This window comes from Numida meleagris, chromosome 7 (genome assembly GCF_002078875.1).
Source record: "Numida meleagris isolate 19003 breed g44 Domestic line chromosome 7, NumMel1.0, whole genome shotgun sequence".
NCBI lineage: Eukaryota > Metazoa > Chordata > Aves > Galliformes > Numididae > Numida > Numida meleagris.
Window position 1 is genome coordinate 1,617,741 of NC_034415.1, and position 20,203 is coordinate 1,637,943.

The 20,203-nt window shown below is 40.1% G+C and overlaps 1 protein-coding gene across 20 annotated transcripts in view; it reads left to right on the plus strand.

Annotated features, from left to right (window-relative positions):
* KIF14 (kinesin family member 14) overlaps positions 1-20,203 on the plus strand; it is a 190,195-nt gene that overhangs the window by 82,196 nt on the left and 87,796 nt on the right. For all 20 annotated transcript variants that reach the window (XR_002441355.1, XR_002441365.1, XR_002441348.1 and 17 more), the window contains one exon: positions 6,358-6,429. The gene's annotated coding sequence lies outside the window, so the exon portion shown is untranslated. The remainder of the gene's footprint in view (positions 1-6,357; positions 6,430-20,203) is intronic.

The window sequence follows — 20,203 nt, forward strand, 5'->3', positions numbered from 1 at the left end:
CCCTTCTCCTCCTGTCCTAATCTTATTTCTGTTCCTAAGTTCCTTGCGTAACCAGTTTCCGCATCCAGTCATGTGTTCTGTTTTTCCCCCTTTCCTCTCCTGACTGTGCAGGGATTTTTCCTCTGCGTAGAGTTGGAGCATTGGAACTTCCTTGCATCCTGGATGTATTTTGAGGATCAGAATGAGCATCAGAGTGCTATTCCCTGCTCCTGCATTGGTTTGTTAAAAGCTCCCTTAATTGACAGTGTCATTGAGGAGTCCCTCAGCATCTTGTTCCCACTTCCATTGCTTGAGCTAAGCCAGGGTTAATATAACTGCTGTTGAATTTAGGTGGTGGATTATTTTTAAGCCGTAGACTGTCTTCTATTTTTCACTTCTCTGTTCAGCAGGTAGCTTTGTGAGTGCGTGTGACAGCACACCTGAGTTATGTGGGGATGGATGGTCTCGTGTTGGGAAGAATGGCTCTGGCAAAGCCAGCCTTGTGTCATCTTCCCTATGAGTGAAACTATGGCACTAATTTTGGCACTTACTGCTGTCATGGGATGGTGCTGTTATAACTCGCCTTTATGTGGGTAGCTTGGTTTTGGCAAAGCAGGAGACATGCATTCTAGTATACCAGAGGAATAAGGCAAAATATATTTTCTTAGAAATTTATATGATGTGAATGAATGTAGATAGATTTTCTTGAAAATAAGAAATCGTAACGCTGCTTCTTTACTTTACAAACAATACTTTTCTATTGAAACATAATTATCTTAGGAAGCACCAGAGTTTTTCAAAGAAAAGAAAAATTTTGCGTAGTTGAGATCAAGTATTTTTTGTTAGCATTCTTCTTGGAAGCGATTAAGGCTTTCTCAGTAAGCTTATGTATATTTATACTCGTCTGCATGCGTGCACAGAAGGACTCGGACTCTGTCAGATATGGTTAATGTAAATATCAGCCCAAGTGATCGGCTCTGCAGTCAGTAGCTGCTGACAGCAAGATGTTGAAAGGCTTAGGGGTAACATTTGGGGTAGCATATAGGCAGTCTACATGCTTTGATTTTTTGTAAGTTTTATCAGTTAAGTAATACAAAATGCAGTGAAGATGGACTGGACTTTTTACAACGCTCATTGAAGCCTCACAAACTGCATTGCCTCAGGCAAATTTTGTGACCAGATGCAATAGCCAGTTTATTGGACGCGGCAAGTTCTGTATTCCTTTAGATGAGCTATTGCTGTAAATTATCCAGTTATAATTCAGTAATCCATCAGACATCTACTCCTTTTGAATGCTATTTAATTGAACGAGGTGCAGTATCAGCAAGTTGTATGGTTACGTTACATGGAAGTCCCAAAAGGATGCGACTTGCTGCTCCTGTTGCCCCTCCAAAACCATTTTTTTTCATTTACAGTGGAGAATTTTAGCAGGAAATTTCATTCTATTAAACACTTGGCTTTTCTGATCATCAGTATGTAAATACCAAACTGAGTCCCACCAGCCTTTTTAAATACTAATCAAAGCCTTGTGGAAATTGTGTAGAAAAGGGATCTTCCCCATCTGGTAGTACCCGCAGCCAGAAATTAGCGTAAGTTTGTCTGTTAGACTGGTAGTACTGCATGGATGAGCCACCCTCTAACTGAAGGAAATATTGACAAGCAGATTTCAGAATGGTGCCAGTCCCTGCCCGGATAATGTGTGAGGCATATGCACAGTCTTTCTCTATGGGATAAAGATGAAAATTACATCAGTAGTTTTTTTTTCATTTAAACCAAATGGTATTTAGCTTGAGTTGAAGACTTACCTGAAACTAAATTGAAATAACCTTTTTATATTGTAGTTTGAGCATAAGAAAGATGCTACAGTTTAGTTTGATTTAAAATTTTATCATAAGCTGAAGCAGTGCATCATATGCAATCACACTGTATGCACTTATAGTATCTTAAGCACTGTTTGATTGCATGGCACAGAGTGAAAGACTATTGTAGCTAAGTTTGGTAGGAAATGATTTTTGTTTCTAAATTCCAGTTACAATGGCTGTTCTTCCTAACTGATTAGAATCATAGAATCCTTAGAGCTGGAAGGGACCTTTAAAGGTCATCTAGTGCAACTCCCCTGCAGTGAACAGGGACATGCGCAGCTAGATCAGGTTGCTTAGGGTTTGATCCAGCCTCGCCTTGAAAGTCTCCAGGGATGGGGCAACGTGTTCCAGTGCCTCGTCACCCTCACTGTGAAATACTTTCTCCTTATACCCAACTGAAATCTACCCTCTTTGAGCTTGAAACCATTTCCCCTTGTTCTGTCAACACAGACCCTGCTAAGGAGTTTGTCCTCTTCTTTCCTGTAGCTCCCCTTTAGATATTGAAAGGCTGCTATCAAGTCACTTTGGCGCCTTCTCTTCTCCAGGCTGATCAGCCCTAGTTCTTTGAGCCTGTCCTTGTGGGAGAGGTGTTCCATCCCTTGGATCATTTTTCTGGGCCTCCTCTGGATGTGTTCCAACAGGTCCATGTCTCTCCTGTACTGAGGACTCCACATTTGGATGCAGTACTCCAGGTGAGGCTTCACCAGCGCAGAGTAGAGGGGCAGGATCACCTCCCTCAGCCTGCTGTCCGTGCTTCTTTTGATGCAGACCAGGATACAGTTGGCTTTCTGGCTGTGAGGGCACATTGCTGGCTCATTTCCAGCTTCCTGTCCACCAGAACCCCCAGGTCTTTTTCAACAGGGCTGCACTCAGTCCTTTCATTCTCCATCTTGCGCTGGTAGTGAGGGTTGTCTTGACCCAGGTGCAAGATCTCGTATTTGGATTTGTTGAACCTCATGAGGTTCACCTGGGACCACTACTCAAGCCTTTCTAGGTCCCTCTGAATGGCATCCTGTCCCTCTGGTGTGTCGACTGCACCCCACAGCTTGGTGTCATCAGCAAACTGCTGAGGGTGCACTCGACCCCACTGTCTGTCACTGATGAAGATATTAAAGAGTATCGGTCCCAGCTCTGACCCCTGTGGGACAACACTCGTCACTGATCTCCATCCAGACATGGAGCCATTGACCACCGCTCTCTGGACTCGATCCTGCAGCCGGTTCTTTGTCCATTGAACATAACTTTCCAATCTGGAGAGAAGGATGTTGTGGGTTAGTGTCAAAGGCTTTACTGAAGTCGAGATAGATGACATCAGTAGCTCTTCCCTTGTCCATTGTTGCAGTGGCATCATCATAAGAGGCCACTAGGTTGGTCAGACAGGATTTGCCTTTGGGGAAGCCACGCTGGTTCTCCTGTATCACCTCCCTGTGTTCCATGCGCCTTAGCTCAGCTTCCAAGAGGATCTGTTCCATGATCTTTCCCAGCACAGAGGTGAGACTGATAGGACAGTAGTTTTCGGGATCATCCTTCTTAAAAATGCATATGATGTTGCCTTTTTTTCAGTCACCAGGGACTTCACCTGATTGCCATGACTTTTCAAATATCATTGAGAGTGTCTTGGCAATTACATCAGCTAATTCCCTTAGGACTCTGGGATGCGTCTCATCGGGACACGCAGACTTGCAGATGTTCAGGTTCCTGAGGTGGTCATGAAAATGATCGCTTAAACTGGGAGGGATGTTGCTTCCTCGATCGCCTCCTACAAAACCAAACATTTGAGGGCTGTGTGGCGAGCAGTTATCAGAGAAAACCAAGGCAAAAAAAATTGTTAACTACCTCAACCTTCTCGTCTGTTGTTACCAGCTTGCCGGTTCCCTGACTTCAAGTTGTGCCAGGGGAGATTCAGGTTGGATGTTAGGAAATACTTCTCCCAGAGGGTGGTCAGGCACTGGAACGGGCTGCCCAGGGAGGCAGTGGAGTCACTGATACTGGAGGTGTTCAAGAAACATTTAGATGTTGTACCGAGGGACATGGTTTAGTGGGAAATATTGGTGATAGGTGGACGGTTGGACTGGGTGATCTTAGAGGTCTTTTCCAACCTTGGTGATTACACGATTCTATGAAAATTCATGGACTTCTTGCCTAAAATTCCCCAATTCCTTATTTATTCCTTCAAATTCTGGTGTTCTTGCCGAGAGAATGTCTATAAATATGAGAAACTTGAACTTTCTGATTCTTAACGAGTACGATGGTTGAATTTTGTGTAGACATGCCATTGGAGCAAGTTATAGAGGACAAACAGATGGAGTCAGATTCTCTACAAGTTGGCAGCTTTCTTAATTCCAGTAGAACTTGTGCCCATAGTTATGACGACTGCTTTTCACATCAGCAACTTCACTGATTTCTTAAGCATGGGGTTTTCTAAGAGTCATTTTGTCACTGGAAAGTACAGTGGTTAAAAATAATAATACAAATTCTTATAGGTACATAATTTTATCATTTTATTTGACTTGTTAGGTTTTCGGAATTCCATTTGATTGCTTTATGGCCTCTGATCTCAGCTGTGTTAATTACAAACATAAGCACTGTCAGTATCATGTGAGGTATTTTAAAATGCTGTGGTTTGTACAACCATTAAACATGCTGAATGTATAAACAGTATGACCAAGTCTCAAATCAAACTTATCTGGCAGTTTCCTTGCCTTAAAAGTCTGTTTTCCTTCACAAGGCTATATCATAAGCTTCAATTTAAGTTTTCAGTTTGGTTTTTCTGATCATCTTACATTAATGTAGCGCTGGAATATTTAGAATTACAAATACAGCTTTATTTAAATGATACAGTTTTCAGTGAAATCATATTGCCTCTCCGTTATTAAGCAGTGAGACTTATATTTGGGCACGGGAACACCGAAGGTCTCTAACTCTGATGTTATAAATGTGAATGTTTCCACTAGCTAATATTTATGATTTTCTTATTTCCTAAAAGGTAACGTTATTTGTTAGATACTCATAGTGAAGAGCTGAATATCCTTTTCTTTGAATGAAAGCGTAACAGTTTTCCTCTGACTGATTGTGCAGTCATGACACAACTGAGGTGAAGATCCAACTTCAAACGTTGCAAGATAAATCATTTCCGCATTCTTGCTTAAGTGGCTATTTTAGTGTGGAGAAGCACATTTTCTGTTGAGTGCTAATGCCACTGTCTCCTTGACCCAAGGTCTTAACTGTTCCGAGCAAAGCGGGGTTGGTAGTTGGTGTAAGAAAGAGTTCGTAAGTAAAACAGTTGTCTGGTAGGAATTTTGCATTTTCTGAACCTTTTGGGATTGTCCACGGATAAAAGCAATGATCGAATGAAATGTGCCTTACTGAAGATATTAGCAGGCATGTGTTCTTGTTAGCTTTTCTTATCTGTAGAAGCATGGAAGCAGGGCTGGGGGCGCTGGGGTCAGAACTACGCACAGGCTGCAGAAAGGGACCGGCAGAAAGGAACGGCTTCTCAGCTCATTGTTAGCTTGCCCTGATGCTTGGCTCTTGTTTTCAGCTATGAAATCTATTAGCAGGAACCTTTTTTTTTTTTGGGGGGGGGGGGGAAGGGGGCTTTTGTTGGTTCCATGGTTTCCTCTGGTGCCACCTGATGTGTAGCCAATGATCTCTCCCAGTATTGCTGCCCAGCGATTTGCCAGAGTCAGGGAATGTGAGGAGAGGTGTCTGCTTCACGCTGCTCTCTGCTTCACTGCTTTTGTGAGAGCATTTCTGCATCTCTAGTAGAGAGAGGCCGACCTCGGAACAACTCCTTACTCTCTGCTGTTTCCGCATCCCAAAGATAGCGTCGTGAAGGATAAGGCATTTAGCTTTACATGAATTTCAATGTTTTTCATTCAAATAGCAGCTACAGTGAATGCTTTTAAAATTGCATCATTCTACTTTTCAAAGGAAATGGAAAAAATGTCAGACACAAAGGAATCTGAAATGAGGCCCTTGATTCACATAGTATACTAAGAACACACCTACTGGCAATGTTGTGGGAGTGTTGAAGGTAAAACATAGACTCATTTAATCCTGAGTTCTTAAAAGTAAATGGGTTAGAGAATGGGTAGAAAATGAGTTTTCCTATGAAGTAACCTAATGTGCTTCAAATGATGCTAGAATCACGCAATAGGGGAACGTTAGTAGTGTGCATAAGAAATGTAAAGTCATGATTTAATAACGTGAAAAACGTCAGCAATAGTAAGGATGGGTAATGACAGCCCAGTGGCATTTTCTGGCTATGACTACTAAAGGATAAATCTACTATTACTCTACAATTGACAAAGTATTTTTTGTGTGTGTGTCTATATATACATATAGGTGTGTTACATCGTATCTGCCTTCAAGCTCCCTGTCAGTCAGCTACTACTACGTCTTGTTTTTTTTTTATGTCAGCGCATTATAGGGCAGATTTTCAAAGTTACACGTGTAAAATTTAGCTACATTGAAAGGCTTTGCTTGACTAAGAAAATCCCTGCTAATTTTACAGGAATGCCCAAAGGAGTCAAACGTATGGATGTGGCAAATAGCTATGTGGCGGAGCACCAGGAACTGTAAAAATGTAAGTACGGTACCTAGAATCCTAAAGAGAAGCTGAAAAATGAACACAGGTATGGTGAATGTTTTGTGTACTATCTTTAAGGATGCCAAGTAACTGCAGAGAAGTCACTCTAGACCTTGCCTCCCTCCCATTTCTCTGAGTGACACAAAAAATTAGAGTTCACTGAGTGAAAAAACAGTTATTTCCTTTGCAAACATGCTGAATGACACTTGCTTAGCTTCTTCATATTTTTATTGCTTATGTTCAGTCCTTGAATTGAAAACATTTACAAAGCATCTGTATTTGTATGAAACACAGCAGAACTACTAGATCAGCATTGGGCACAGAATACTAGATGCAGTGAATATGTACTGAACAGGTGAACTTGTTTTCTCAGAGGAAGAGTTTGCAGGTCTTGAGGTTGCTAATGGCGGCTTGTTTGCACAAAACTGTTTTTGAAAGTATCTTCAGTGTGAGAATTACGTAATAAGGGAGTAACTGATGTTTCACAAAGTGTTTCTGAATGTGCAGAGTGTATTTAGTAGTGTAGTGTTAATTGCATACCCAAAGGTATAAACCTTTCAATCATCGCAAAGATTTTTTATTTTTAAGTTGATATATTCCCTTTCAGCATTCTCCTGAAAAGGTCAAGAAAGTCTTTGAAATTACATCTTAATTTATGTGGATTAAGTTCAATATAACACTGAAGCAACGTACTCTTAAATTGGAGCAGGGAGGAGGTACTCAATTCAAGTACTTAGAGCAATCAAAATATTTTTCTTTTGAAACTTTTCTGGCTCAGACTCTCAGCGTTTTGATCTCTTTGTGGAGACTGAGGTCTGTGAGGGTAAAATTAAAACCTAAAAACTTAGTTAACTTTGTGGTTCTTAGAAGAACAAGGAATTGAACATTTATTAATTGGTATTAGCATTAATAGTATCAGTAGAAGCATAATTTGTTAGGCTGTTATTTAATACCTTTGACATGTAGAATAATCTATGAAAATTTGTTGTGTTTGCCTCTTCCTCCCTCACACATTTAATACATTTGTAGTAACTGCTTTTCAAAAGTATAATTTGAGTTTTGTCAGTTTTTCTCCACTTAGCTTCTTGCGTTCTTCCTTTCTGCTTCCCTTCACCTACCCTTGTACCCTGAGTGTCTGCTAATGGTTCTCTGTTTGCTGTCTGCTGGTGCCACTGTTGCTGTGACCCTTAAAACACCAAAGGTCACTGTCACCTTTTTCTGTGTTACGAGCTTTCATCCAAGGCTGATCATCTTTGCTGGCTTCCGTCATCTCAAACGCTGTATTTAAATTTTAGCAGATGAGCTGTAAGGCTCCTGTGCATGTATATATTATATATATATGTATATTCATTTTTTTTTCCTTAAAATGATACCCATTTCTTAGAAAGAAAATGCTTGCTTGCAAGGCACTGGAGTTTCCCTCTCATTGCATCATAGAGACTTAATGTCGTTAACTTTTTCACTGTGGGAGGTGGCTTTGTGGCACGTGACAGACAGAAGTGCAGGAGGAGCAGAGGAGCTCTCAGTTTAAAGCAAAGTCTGTGGGATTGTATGGGCTCGAGGCACAAATCAGCTTGGGGGAGAAGAACTCGTTGGCTAAGGAAATCTTTTAGTGGAGTGACTGAGACATAATTGAATGACTGAAGTATTTGTTTGATGTGTCATGGAAAATGCCCTTACATTAGTTGAAATGCAATTTTTTATATACAAAAGAAAAAAACATGACTTCTGGATGGCTCCGAACGCACAAGGACCAACAGCTCAGCATCTTTCATGTTAAACTGATCAAAGAAACATATCCTGGATAACTTCTTGTCTGTGATTGCATTAATGTTGGAAATTTTCACTGCAGCGTGTAGCTTTAGAACACTGATTTCCATAACCTTCTATTCTTGGGATCACTTGCCTTGGACTGGCTGATCACTGCTATGTCGTAAAGAAACCTACTCCACGTAGGTGCCGAATGGAATCATTTTTTAGTTACTTTGATATTATTTGGGGTGTGCTCCTACTTTCTGCAAAGTTCAAGGTCTGTTTTATTAAAAATGGTTACGAATCATACCTTTAATCCACCATTTTACCCATCCCATCAAAAGAGAAACATGACCTCCATATGGGCCTGCACTGATAACTAAGAGTTTATTAAACAGGAAAAGTTCAACTATGTGGATGTAAGCAGTGGTTCTGGACAATACTAAATGGAGGAGAATTGGCTGTTTTTCAGTTTTGCAGTGTTTACTTGCTTTTCCTATTGTGAAGGTAGATTTTGTTTTATAAAGCTTGTTTAACCTTCGGTGTTGCTTTGTTTAAGCTGAAGGGCTAAATGAAACATCAGAAGTCAATTTATCATCCCTTGCCTAGAGTTGGAGGCATGCATCCTGATTTACCTGCCAGCATCCAAGACTGCAGCGTGGCTGCCTGCAAGGTGCTGAGCACGGCCCTTGGCCGATTGAGGTGGGCAGTGGCACCCACCCTGCACGCCTGACCAGGTGCCTGGCCCTCCCCTGGGAAGGAAGAGGTCTGTCCTGGGCTTTGTAGTGGGCATTCTGCCCCTGCTCTTCTCTCTAAGCTTTGATTTCAGGGAGTAAGGTTTTCTGTTAGTGTTGCACTCTTTTGCAATGTTTCATTTTGATCTGCTGTAGATGATGGAGGGGCGACTGGACTTAGGAGACTGAGTTAGCTCCAGTGACTTGCCAGAGAGCTATTCCATTGCCAATCTCTTTGCGATTAAGAGAGTGGAAGTCATTCAAGTCACCTTGGTAATTATGTTTTACCTGCTGAGCAGCAGCGCTTGTAGCAGGGCAAAGGGCTGGGGAGCAGCTTCTCCTCCTCTGCCTGTTTTTGGCTGCAGAGGCTCTGAATGAGGTTTTCCATTCCATCTTTCCAAAGATTTTTTGAGAGAGCCTAGGCTGGCTCGTTCCTTGAAAGTAATCATCTTCAGCCTTTGGCAGTTTGAACATAAGGCAGTTTTACAAAATAGTCAACAGATGTTTTCCCTGCCATCAAATGGGAAAACAGTCGTGCTTTAAGATACTTAGTCATTGTTTTTATTCAATATGTTAGGTATTGTCCAAGGAATACCAGGGTGGCTTGGGAGTTACCTTTCAGTATTCTTTTAAGGGAATATTTTTTATTACTGAAATCAACGTCAGGAATTTCCTTCTATTGCATGCTGCTGTCAAGCAACTTGATTGTTCAATCAAGCTCATGCCATCTGTTTTTAATTCAAATATTGTATTTGAATACTGTGTTATCGAAGTAACTGTACTTGTTCCCATTCACTTAACAAGGTGCATAGTTTGCTGACATCTGCATATGGATAGGTTTGAAACTTGTTGTATCCTGTAATCGTTCCTGGTTAAAGAAAAGATGTGGTAAAGAATGAGCCCTCAGGAGCTACAGGCTGATGGCATCCACAAAGGGGTTGTGAAAATTCCTGCAATAGATGATTATTCAGTGCAGTTGCAGGCTGTTGTTTCAGTGGATTGTCTTAAGCTCGCCTTGCATCCGCACAAGTTTGACACTGATTCAGAGCGTACTGTTATCAGTTCAGGGATTTTTAGAGAGATTTTTTTGGTTTTTCTGTTTTGATCTGATTGCCTCAGTGAGTTCTTCCAAGTAGGCAGTGCTGTAAGGTGTTATCCCAACCGCAGCAAGGTAGTTTGTTTTCTGTATCACCGTGACACTGGGTGTTATTCTTTCGCTCCACGGCTTATGATTCAAAGGAAAGATTTGATAGCAGAAAGTGATAACTTTTAGGTAATGCTTTTGAGCTTAGTTTGTGGTGACTTGGATGTTTTAGCATTTAAATAATCCACTTTATGTGTAGATATATATATATATTTTTAAGTGGTTAGCTAGTCATCCTTCCAACTGCTTTCTTACTTTTTAATTGAAAATAATTTTAAAGATAGTGTTCAGGAATTTTCATCAATAATTACTTGTGAAGAATATGCTCGATTCAGGTGACAGGGGAGAAGGTGACTGTGCCTAGATGTTACATGCTTCAGTCAGGGAGAGGGAACCATGCTGCACTATCATGAGTAAGTCTGGTAAAATAACACCCAGCAGCTGGAGGAGCGCAATGAGTGAATTGTTCATATAGAACAACTGAGAAATATAAACCGTAAGGAAAAAGGGAAGCTCTGTTAGCCAAGTGTATTTAGGTGCAATTTTCATCCTTCTTAGAGAAGACTCCCAGTCAGCCTGGTTTGTCCTTAGCCTCCTAGCTACTGGGTTTAGGAAGCTGTAGAAAGGAACATGAAGAAGCTGCTCACCACTCTTCCAATAAATGAGCTGTTGCAGATAGGTCAGAGGTAACCCAGCGTTTGTCTTTCTGTTCAGTTTCTTCATCTTTAATGATGGCTTTTGAGCTTGTTTCAAGTAGTTATAGATGTGGTTCACAAATGGCCCGAAGCTTATTTTTCTTTTCTTTCTCTGAGAAATATGACCTTTAAATAAACAAACTTTCTCTACTTTGTCTTTCATTTTCGGTTTTTATTACTCTGCCCTTTTTGACCCGGAGGTTTTGACCAACTACCTACTCTTTTAGCCTTCTAAACGTTTTGCAGTGATGATGGGGATGTCTGTGTAATACATGTAAGCCATGTGCCACAGTTTGAAAACAATTTTGCCATAGAAATTTGTTCATAATTTTTTTTTGCTGTAGTGCAAGCTCAGAAGTAATAGTTTAAACTAAATGTGTTCTCATTTACAAAAAGTGCATCCTGAAAAGATGTTGAATATCCAGTAACGTTCCCATCCATCAAAATTCCTGAAATCTGTTGTGTCAAAAATCCCGTTGATTGCTACAGATATTATAATAGGGTGAAAATAGCAAGATCTGAGAGAAAACCTTGAAAAGGTGTAAGTCAAATAGTATATTTACTGTCAAGTTTCAATACTAAATGTTTAATTTTGGACATGTGGAAAAAGCGGTGGCTGAGTGACCTGTTTGTCTGGCATGTACTGATTTAGTTTCCCTTGATTCATGAAGTATACAGAAAATTCCTAGGAAACAATTTGAGGATTTGCATACTTACTGTTTTGATATTGCTAAGCTTATACTGCAGAATTAAATACCGTAGCCAGCCACTATGGAACTGAAAGGTAAAGGAATTTTCTTCTGTGATGCTATCTGAAGGATGAAAAGTGGAATAAATCAAGATTTTTTTTTAATGCAGTGATTTACAGGACACAGACATTTTGACAGTAAGTATGTGTTATTTACAAACTCAAAAGACACCACTGAAGCCGTCTCCACTTTTCTAGTTGTAGAACTTAACAATTTTATATCGGGTATTTTATTTCTACTACTGTTCTAAGAAAACAAGACTGCAAGTGGAGGAAAGCAAATCCTTTGCTGCTCTGATGCAGTAGATTGTCTGAATAACAAAATTATTGGCTAACGCTATTTGAAGCCAGCACAGTCCCACTCGTACTGGCAAAAGGATGGTGTCTGTCAGAAGGATTGCAGTAGAGGAGATAAAATACAGGCACGTTTGGGGGATTGTCCAAAGATTCCAGAGTAGAAAACAAGTGACTTGAAATACGTTGAACACAAACTGTCGTCCTGATGTGCTTGTAAGCATTGGCATTGATTGCTTTACATTAAACATAAGCTGAGATCAGTATCCAAGAATAGTCCTTAGCAGTGTTTTTTTCTCCTCCCTTTTTTTTTTTTTTTTGGAGTATTTGAACAATATAGCTGGCAACGCTTCAGTATCTGTGCTGCTTACACAGTGAATGTGATTCACACGCGTCTGGGTTTCTTTCCTCTTGTCCCTTCCTTTTTCTGCAACCTGCTAGTGATTTAACAATGTAACTTTTCCAATCTAACGTGACATTAGATTTATTTCTTAAATTACGCAGATTGCTTTCATGAGGGGAGTACATTTGGATTATTATTTCACTTTGTGTCAGTATTCATTATGTGCTAGTAGATTTCCAGACACAAAAGATAGTATCTTCTCCAGAAAGGCAAAATGCAATGCCGTGTCCAGAAGTTCAATAGCTGAAGTGACATTATTAACACAGTCTTGCAGAACGGTTGTCATACTTCTCCTTTCAGTTGTGAATATCTGTTAAACTAAAGCCATGGCCACTGCACTGAAATTTTACTTAGCTGCTTGAAAGATTTTCACAAGAAATGTTTTTTTTTTTTCAAGCATGAACTCAGTGGAAAGTAGGTCATTTGGCCCATTTTAACATCCTTATGTTAATTTTCTTTGAGCTAACATGCTACTGAAGGTAGTGTCACTGATTTATCTTTTCATTGTTGCTATGATATTCTGTCTGAATTGAAAAAGTTATCAAATTTGGGAGACTGCCAACTTTTCTTACCTAGGAGGATCTCAGTGGTATCGGCAGTGGTTGGGCACCTGCACACTGCTGCTGAGGGCTTGGAGTGCTGCCCTGGCAGCTGGACTGGAAGCAAGAGTTCGCTGTGGGCAAGAGCAATGAGGATGAAGACAAGCCAGACATAAAGACAATTGTCTGCTGTGAATTTTCTGGGAGTCTGTTACCAATAAGTCTGCAGGTTGATGGAGAGGGTGGGAGCCTGGGGGGACAGCAACACAAGCAGGGAGTGCAAAGTGGTGTAGTCACGAGCTTGAAAGTGAAGGGAAAATGGAGAGACATCAGAGAAGAGCTACCTTTCTGTGAGCAGGTTTTGGATCTGAACTCACTGAACTGAGGCTTGCACACGCTTGCCTCCTAGGGAGGGAAAGAAAGAAGTGAGATTGGGTAGTTAGGTTTGTCATAAGTTTGGGAGCCACTCATAGGTACAGTGCCATTGGCTATGGCCAGTCCTCAGACATGAGTAGGTGTGGGTTGAAGCCCACCTGCAGAGGGTGGGTGGGATAAAACTTCTCTGTCGTTATCAGTGGGATCTCCCTGTTTTATTCATCTCGGCCTTGAACTGGACTGAAGACACCCGCACCCCCACGTAATAGCTTTTGAATACATACCACCCATGTTTGGAGAGCTGTACACATAGGAATAAAGAAAGTGTGATCTGCTGTTTAATCCTATGCTGCCGTGTTGATGATATCCTTTTTGCTGCTGTTTAGCAGAGAATCATGAAGTTTTTGTGAGCTGGAGGGCAGGAGTTGGGGCCTGAGAGCCAGCAATGCTGAGGGAAGGGTGTGGTGGGCTTGGGTATGTGGTGGTGGTGTTCATTATGAAAGGCTGGTGAAAAGTCTTGTGCTAATGAAAGCATTAAGTGATCAAAGTTAAATAGCAGGGGAAATACAATCTGTAATGCCTGTAGGCTTGACACCTTGTAACAGAACCATCACAAACCCAGTGTCATTGTGCTGGGTTTAGGAAAACCCAGCATCATCCTGTGTTGTCTCAGAAAGTGGCATTCAATTCTGAACAAACTGTATTGATATTTTCTTCTTTTTTTAAAGCGTATGCATTCTTGATTCCTCCTTTCCTTCATGAAGTTAGATTGTCTCTGAAGTTTGGGAATTTGTTAGGTTAAGGTTTATCACTTTCTTTCTTAGTGCCACTGCAGTTGTGCTTTATGAGATACCAGTAAATCAGCTCCCTTGTGTTAGCACACTGTTTCATATATGGTTTGGTGTATATATCATACGCATGAGGAGTGCATCTTAAGATGAGCAAGAGTTTGGCTTCCTTGGCAAACTGAGTATTGGTCTGTTCCTGCATGCTCTCAGATGGTTTATGATTGAAGATGAATGTGTTAAGGATACTGCAGTCTGTCTGTAATTGTTTAATAAGGGCATGATGGTGAAGAAAGAATCAGAAATATTCATACATATTACTTGAAAAAATTCTGATTTTTTGATACTGGGCCAGCTTAGTTCACCAATATAAATGTTGATCTCTGGCTTTTGCTGTCCGCAGAAGGTTGAAGATAAGATGGCTGTTCTTTGTTATTAACAAGTACCCTTCTTGTTCATTTGAGTGTATCAGTATAGTGGTGACTAAAGGAGATGTGACTGAAGCACAAAGTGACTTGTCATGCAGTGCTGCATTAAACTGTGCCGTGCCTTTTCAATTTTTATTTTTACATCTCTGCGTGGCAGGTTCAATTAATAGGTCCACTCCCATGTTTGAAAGTAGGCATCTATGTAAGTACTTTGCTAAATGTGAGCTTCTGTGGAACTGCCCCCCGTGACTTTGAGGAGTGCTGGTTCTGAGCTGTTCCCCTTGCCCGTGAGTCACGCAGCCTGACAAGCTGCGGTGGCTGCAGCGTATTCATGCGCTTAGATTGGTGGTATCCTCTCCTGGTTTGGGCAGTTACACAAGGGCAAAACTGAAGCAACGGAGAGTGCCTGCACAGAAGGTGGGCATAGCTGTCAAGATTTTAGGGAGCCTTTTAAGAGGTGTTACATTATGCACCTGGTATCTTAATAGTATGCCAAGTGCAAGAACAGTTGTGACTGCAAGAAACAGTCCAAAGTACCTTAATCCTTATATCGATAACACTACTATTGGGTTACATGCTTTTAATCCCAGAGGAGTTGTCGCCTGACATTAAACTGTCCAAATAGTATTTATATCTGCTGCTGCCCTGCAAGATCACTTAACCCTGCACAGCAGTTTAAAAGTAGTTAATGACAGACCCAGCATGACTTGCCCCTTATGAATGATCACATAAGTTCGACCTGTGCTGTCATGGTTTATGGAGGAAGGCAGTTTGTCCATAGCCCGCTTCAGCCACAGCAGGTAATTTGAAATGAAATGAGACAGTTTCTACAAGCAGATTGATTTGGGAATCTTGCCTGTTCTTCCCTTTGACCCTTGACAAGTTGACACTACAAAGATTGTGACTTTAAAAAATGATTGGGTGCAAATACATTTAGGTAGATGATTTACTATGTGTTAAAGCAAGGACAGTGCGTTTAGAATGGAGCTGTGAGGGAAGGTAATTGTAAACTTTAACAACTCATGTTTTATGTTTCTGTATCTTATTAATTATCTGACCAGGCGAATCTTCTGGTAACAGAGGGCCAACTGCTTTATCTACTAAAGCCTGTATGAGATTCCACGGATTCTGCAGACCAGTATTTAGAATTTTACCTGTCCAGAAATCAGTATATCTGGTTGAGAAATGCAATAGGAATACTTGCTTTGAGTGGGCTGTAGGGGTTAAATCTGAAGAAAAATATCTGAATGTATAGGTTTCCCAATCCAAAGATGTCTTCATTTTTTTTTTATGCTTTTGTAACTGCAGTCATTCAAATACAAATACTGAAGCAGCAAGATCCAGCATACGATAGGTAACTGGCAAACGCTGAAATAATGAAATGATGCCAGAAGGAGAGATAAAATCACAATTACATGTCTATAAATATTTGGGTCTTGCAGAGCCTACACCTGCTTTGTTAAACAATTATTTGGACTTTACAAGACACAACATGAAAATTTTATTTGAACACCTTCTGATATGTGTAATTAGATTTTTCTCTGAGTCATTTTGTGATTAATTAATTATGTCGTTTAGAAATAAATAGCTAAAGTGTATTGCTTCTGAAAAATTACCTTACGATGATCTAGGTCGGTACGTAAAGCACGTGTACAAACACTGCTGGAGAATGTGTTATATGAATTTTACGATAATCTTAAATTGAACATTTAATTATATCACGGTCCTAGAAAGCAGAAAGTTATCTCTGTTAACCCACCTACCGCTAAATGTGCTAAGTGTGCAATTTTAAATGCATAAGACAAAGCAAATGTTTGCACAGACAAAGTTCATCTTTCGGCAGCCCTCTCTCCTGGCGTCTGTTTGAAATGCTTTGTACGAAGCATAATTTTGGAGTGCCTGTAAAAAAGATAAAATAAAATCTTTGGAAATTATTTAATGCCCTTTTGACTGTGTCTTCAGTGAACTATGCTAAACGTATTTTGCTGAAATGTTTCTTTATGTTGTCCATTGGGTTTAATAGACGTGCCATTTAATAAGCTCTCTACCTGTAAGGATAGACTATTTGACCTTTGTGACCTGCCAGTGGTAGACATAGTATAAGATTGCTTTGTGAAATAAAGCTGTCGGTAACATCAACAAAATAAAAAATGATCGTATTCCAATACTCTCTGCTGAGTACTATGACAGCACTGAAATATGGAATAAAATTGAAAGTAGATTAGTTTTGGGTCCTAAGTCATGTTTTGACAAGATATAAGAGAGGAGAACATATCTTTGAACTTTTAGTTTTAAAGTTTTTTAATGAAAATATTTATCATTTTGTAAGGTTCCTTCTTTCTTTATCACAACTGGGCTGTATAACCTTAAAACAATCCATTCTCTTATTGTGAGGGATATAAATACTGTACTATCTTTTATATTAAACATCATAAAGGATACATGCACGGTGTGAAATTGCTTGACACTTGCAAGTAAAGGACTGTCATGTTAATAAAAAGCTTATTGGAGAGGTTGAAAAATCAGTCATTAATAAGCCACATATTTTTAAACTATGTAAAGCATGTAAATACTGCAGACAAGAAGGCAGATTTTGCCATATTTCCTTCTCTCTCTTTGAAAAGCTTAAGATCTAAAGCAATAGTGTAAATAAAGAATGGCCAGATTGCCCGTTCCGTGGTTATTGTAAATTTTAAATGATTTGGAAAGGAATCCATTAATATTTCAGGTTGCAGCGATTAAACAAATCAAATGAAGAGTTTGCGAGGCGAGCAATGCTGATGCGTTTGTGAATGCCAAATGTCATGCAACTTGCTTTCAGTCCCTCCTGAAAACCAGGTTACAAACCACCTGCGAAATAAGTAAGTAAGAGAATCCCAAATCACCAGCGTCCAGTTTGGAAAAGAGCTATGGAGAATTGAGGGGAAAGGATGTTAAAATGACGAGATGGTCTTTGTGTATTCGTTTGCATGTCTAACAAATACAAAGCTAATTAATTTAAAACTCAGGACCTTTTTTTTTTTTTAAACAGTATGGCAACAAAAAGGTGACAAATCCAAAAACTAATAAAGGAAAAGAAAAAGAGAAGCCGATGCATTATGACTGCAGCAGGGAGTAAATTGATTGGCACAACTCTTATAAAATGCCATTCAATTTAGTTATTCTCATTTGTCTCTTCTGCTCTTCTAAGCTCTCGTTTCTTGCTCTAATACAAATGCAAGTGTTATTTTTCTTCCTTGGAATACTTTCAAGTTAGTGAAGCAGTTTGTATGACAAATATTTATTTTTGAAGATGTAGAAATTAAGTGTATTTCATGGATGAAGTCACAAGATTTTTACAAAGGTATTGGCCTGTAATTTCTGCAAATCAATATGTTTTCTAAACACTGTAGAAAATGCAAACTTTTTTTTTACACTGCCACATAAGCAAAACTATTCATAGAAAATCAGGGAGCAGTGTATGGAAATTCTGTCTTGTGCAGTGCGCGTACGAGGACTTGTGATGGGCTTTTAGCAGTGTTCTATTATGAGGAAGATAAGACTGAAAATGTTAGTAAAATAATTTTAACAGATTATGAAAGGAATATTGTTAGGACCATCCTTAGATGATTCTTAAAGAAGGCTGAAATGAAGAAAAGTAGAAAAGCTTTCAGGACAATCTGCTTGGTCTGTATTGGGCTGAATTAAACACTAAATTCATTGGACTGTATTATGACTTTGTTCCCCAGCCTTAGTCTTGCCCTTTGTAATGCTGTGGAAGCAACGTCAGTGGATTATCCTTTGGCCCTGCAGATGGTTTGAGATGATCTGCTGCTGAGATCATTGGTGGAAGCAGTATTGTTTTACTCTTTGAATTAGGTTAATCTCCATTACTATTAATTTCTGTACGTGTCCCTAGTAACAGCATCTTTGCCTGGGGAATGTTTTGAGGTCTGAGCAATTCAGGATTGCTTCAGCGCTGACAGCCAGCCACAGCCCTAGCAAGTGAGGAGGGCGCAGCATTTCAGCCCACCGGCCCTCCTGGTAACCGTGGCCTGGGAGGAGTGATCTGCTGGAGACATCACGTGCCTGCTTGCAGCTGAGGGTATCCCAGGAATAGGACAAACTCTTCCCGGTGCTGGGAGGTACTCATTCTGTGTGTCAGCCGGGCCAGTGTGGCTTGGTTTGTCAGCAGCAGTGCTCAGCTGAGCTGTGGGTTTCCTTGCGCCAAAGGAACAGGCCCCCTAGTTTTCCCAAATTGTGAATGAGTGCAGTAATATTTCTAGTGGCAGGAATCTTACATTCCTTTGGAAGCTCTTCCAGTTTTACTGTGCAATGGCACCTTTATTTTAGCAACTGCTTTGGCTTCCTTTCCTTTTTGCTTTCCCTTTTCTTATTTTGCTTTCCCTTTTCTTATTTTGCTTTCCCTTTTCTTATTTTGCTTTCCCTTTTCTTATTTTGCTTTCCCTTTNGCTTTCCCTTTTCTTATTTTGCTTTCCCTTTTCTTATTTTGCTTTCCCTTTTCTTATTTTGCTTTCCCTTTTCTTATTTTGCTTTCCCTTTTCTTTTTTTTGCTTTCCCTTTTCTTTTTTTGCTTTCCCTTTTCTTTTTTTGCTTTCCCTTTTCTTTTTTTGCTTTCCTTTTTGCGTTTTGCTTTCCTTTTTCCCCTTTCCCCTTTCCTGATATTTCCATTCTATTGCTTTCACAATAAGTTAGTAGTTGAATTTTGCATATTTAGGCCTGCTTTACTGCAAATCTTTTGTCTTGCGAATTAAAGCTCCTGTCTCTACAGCCTTTTCCTTTTCCTCAAAATCTTTAAGCTGTGTAAATTAATTTTAGAAACAGAGTAAGCCCCTCCCTCCCCCCCTTTTTAAAATTTGTTAATAGTACAATGTACATACGCGTTGGGGTTCAAAACCATCACATCAGAAGTGGCCCCTGTTATGCTTGCAACTTAGGATCAGGTTTTCAATACCCCTAATTCTGATGTGACCAGATCGGTTTTTGTCTTACACCAAAAGGTGGCAGCACTGTCTCCGCTGTCCTTGCACAGCCCGTTTCTACCGTGTCTTCTATTCATCCGAAAAAAAGGTGGGAATTAGGGGAGAATTGTTAAAATGGAGACTGCGTTATTGACTGCAGTAGTAGTAGTTAGTTAATGTAAGTAATGGTATTAAATAGCTCTGCTTTCCTAATGAGGATACAGGAGTCACGCTAACATTTCTGTGTCACATGAAGGCTATACACACAAAACTTCCGTGATTGAGCAAATGTCTGATTGTGTAAAACCAAATATTCCCTTACCAAATCAGGGAGTGGCAGTTGATAACAGAAGACTAAATCAGCAGCATCGACCCCTGTCGTGCTGTGAAATCTGTGTGCTGCAGCTCCTGTTAACCAGAGCCAGAGCAGACTCTGCAGAATCCATTGCTGGCTCGCTGCCATTCGCTGGAGGTTTTGATTAATAACTTCCAAGGAAGAAAAGAAAAGACTTTACAATGATGGTTTGTCTTCAGTTATTCTGGTAATTATTTTTGTGAGTAGGACGTGCTAGAGAAATGTTCTGCATTTTGACCAAGCCAGATTGCTTTGGAGAACAACCTTTTTAGCAACTATTACTGCTACATATCACTTTTATGATCACAGTGAAATCATCTGAAATACAACTTACTCGTGTTGTTCTGAGGTTTTCTTCTTTTTTGAGGATATATGTTTATTTCTTCTTTTTTTGCCCTGTTGAATAAAGTCAGTGCTACAGCCTGAAGGCTGCACATTTCTTTCTTCCTTGCTCCTAGCAAATACTTTCCCATCCACTATTCCTCAGTGATGCCTACGTGATGTTTTTCTGGGGAGGAGGCCTCCGTGTGATTCCCTTCAAAGGCCCCACCAACTGCT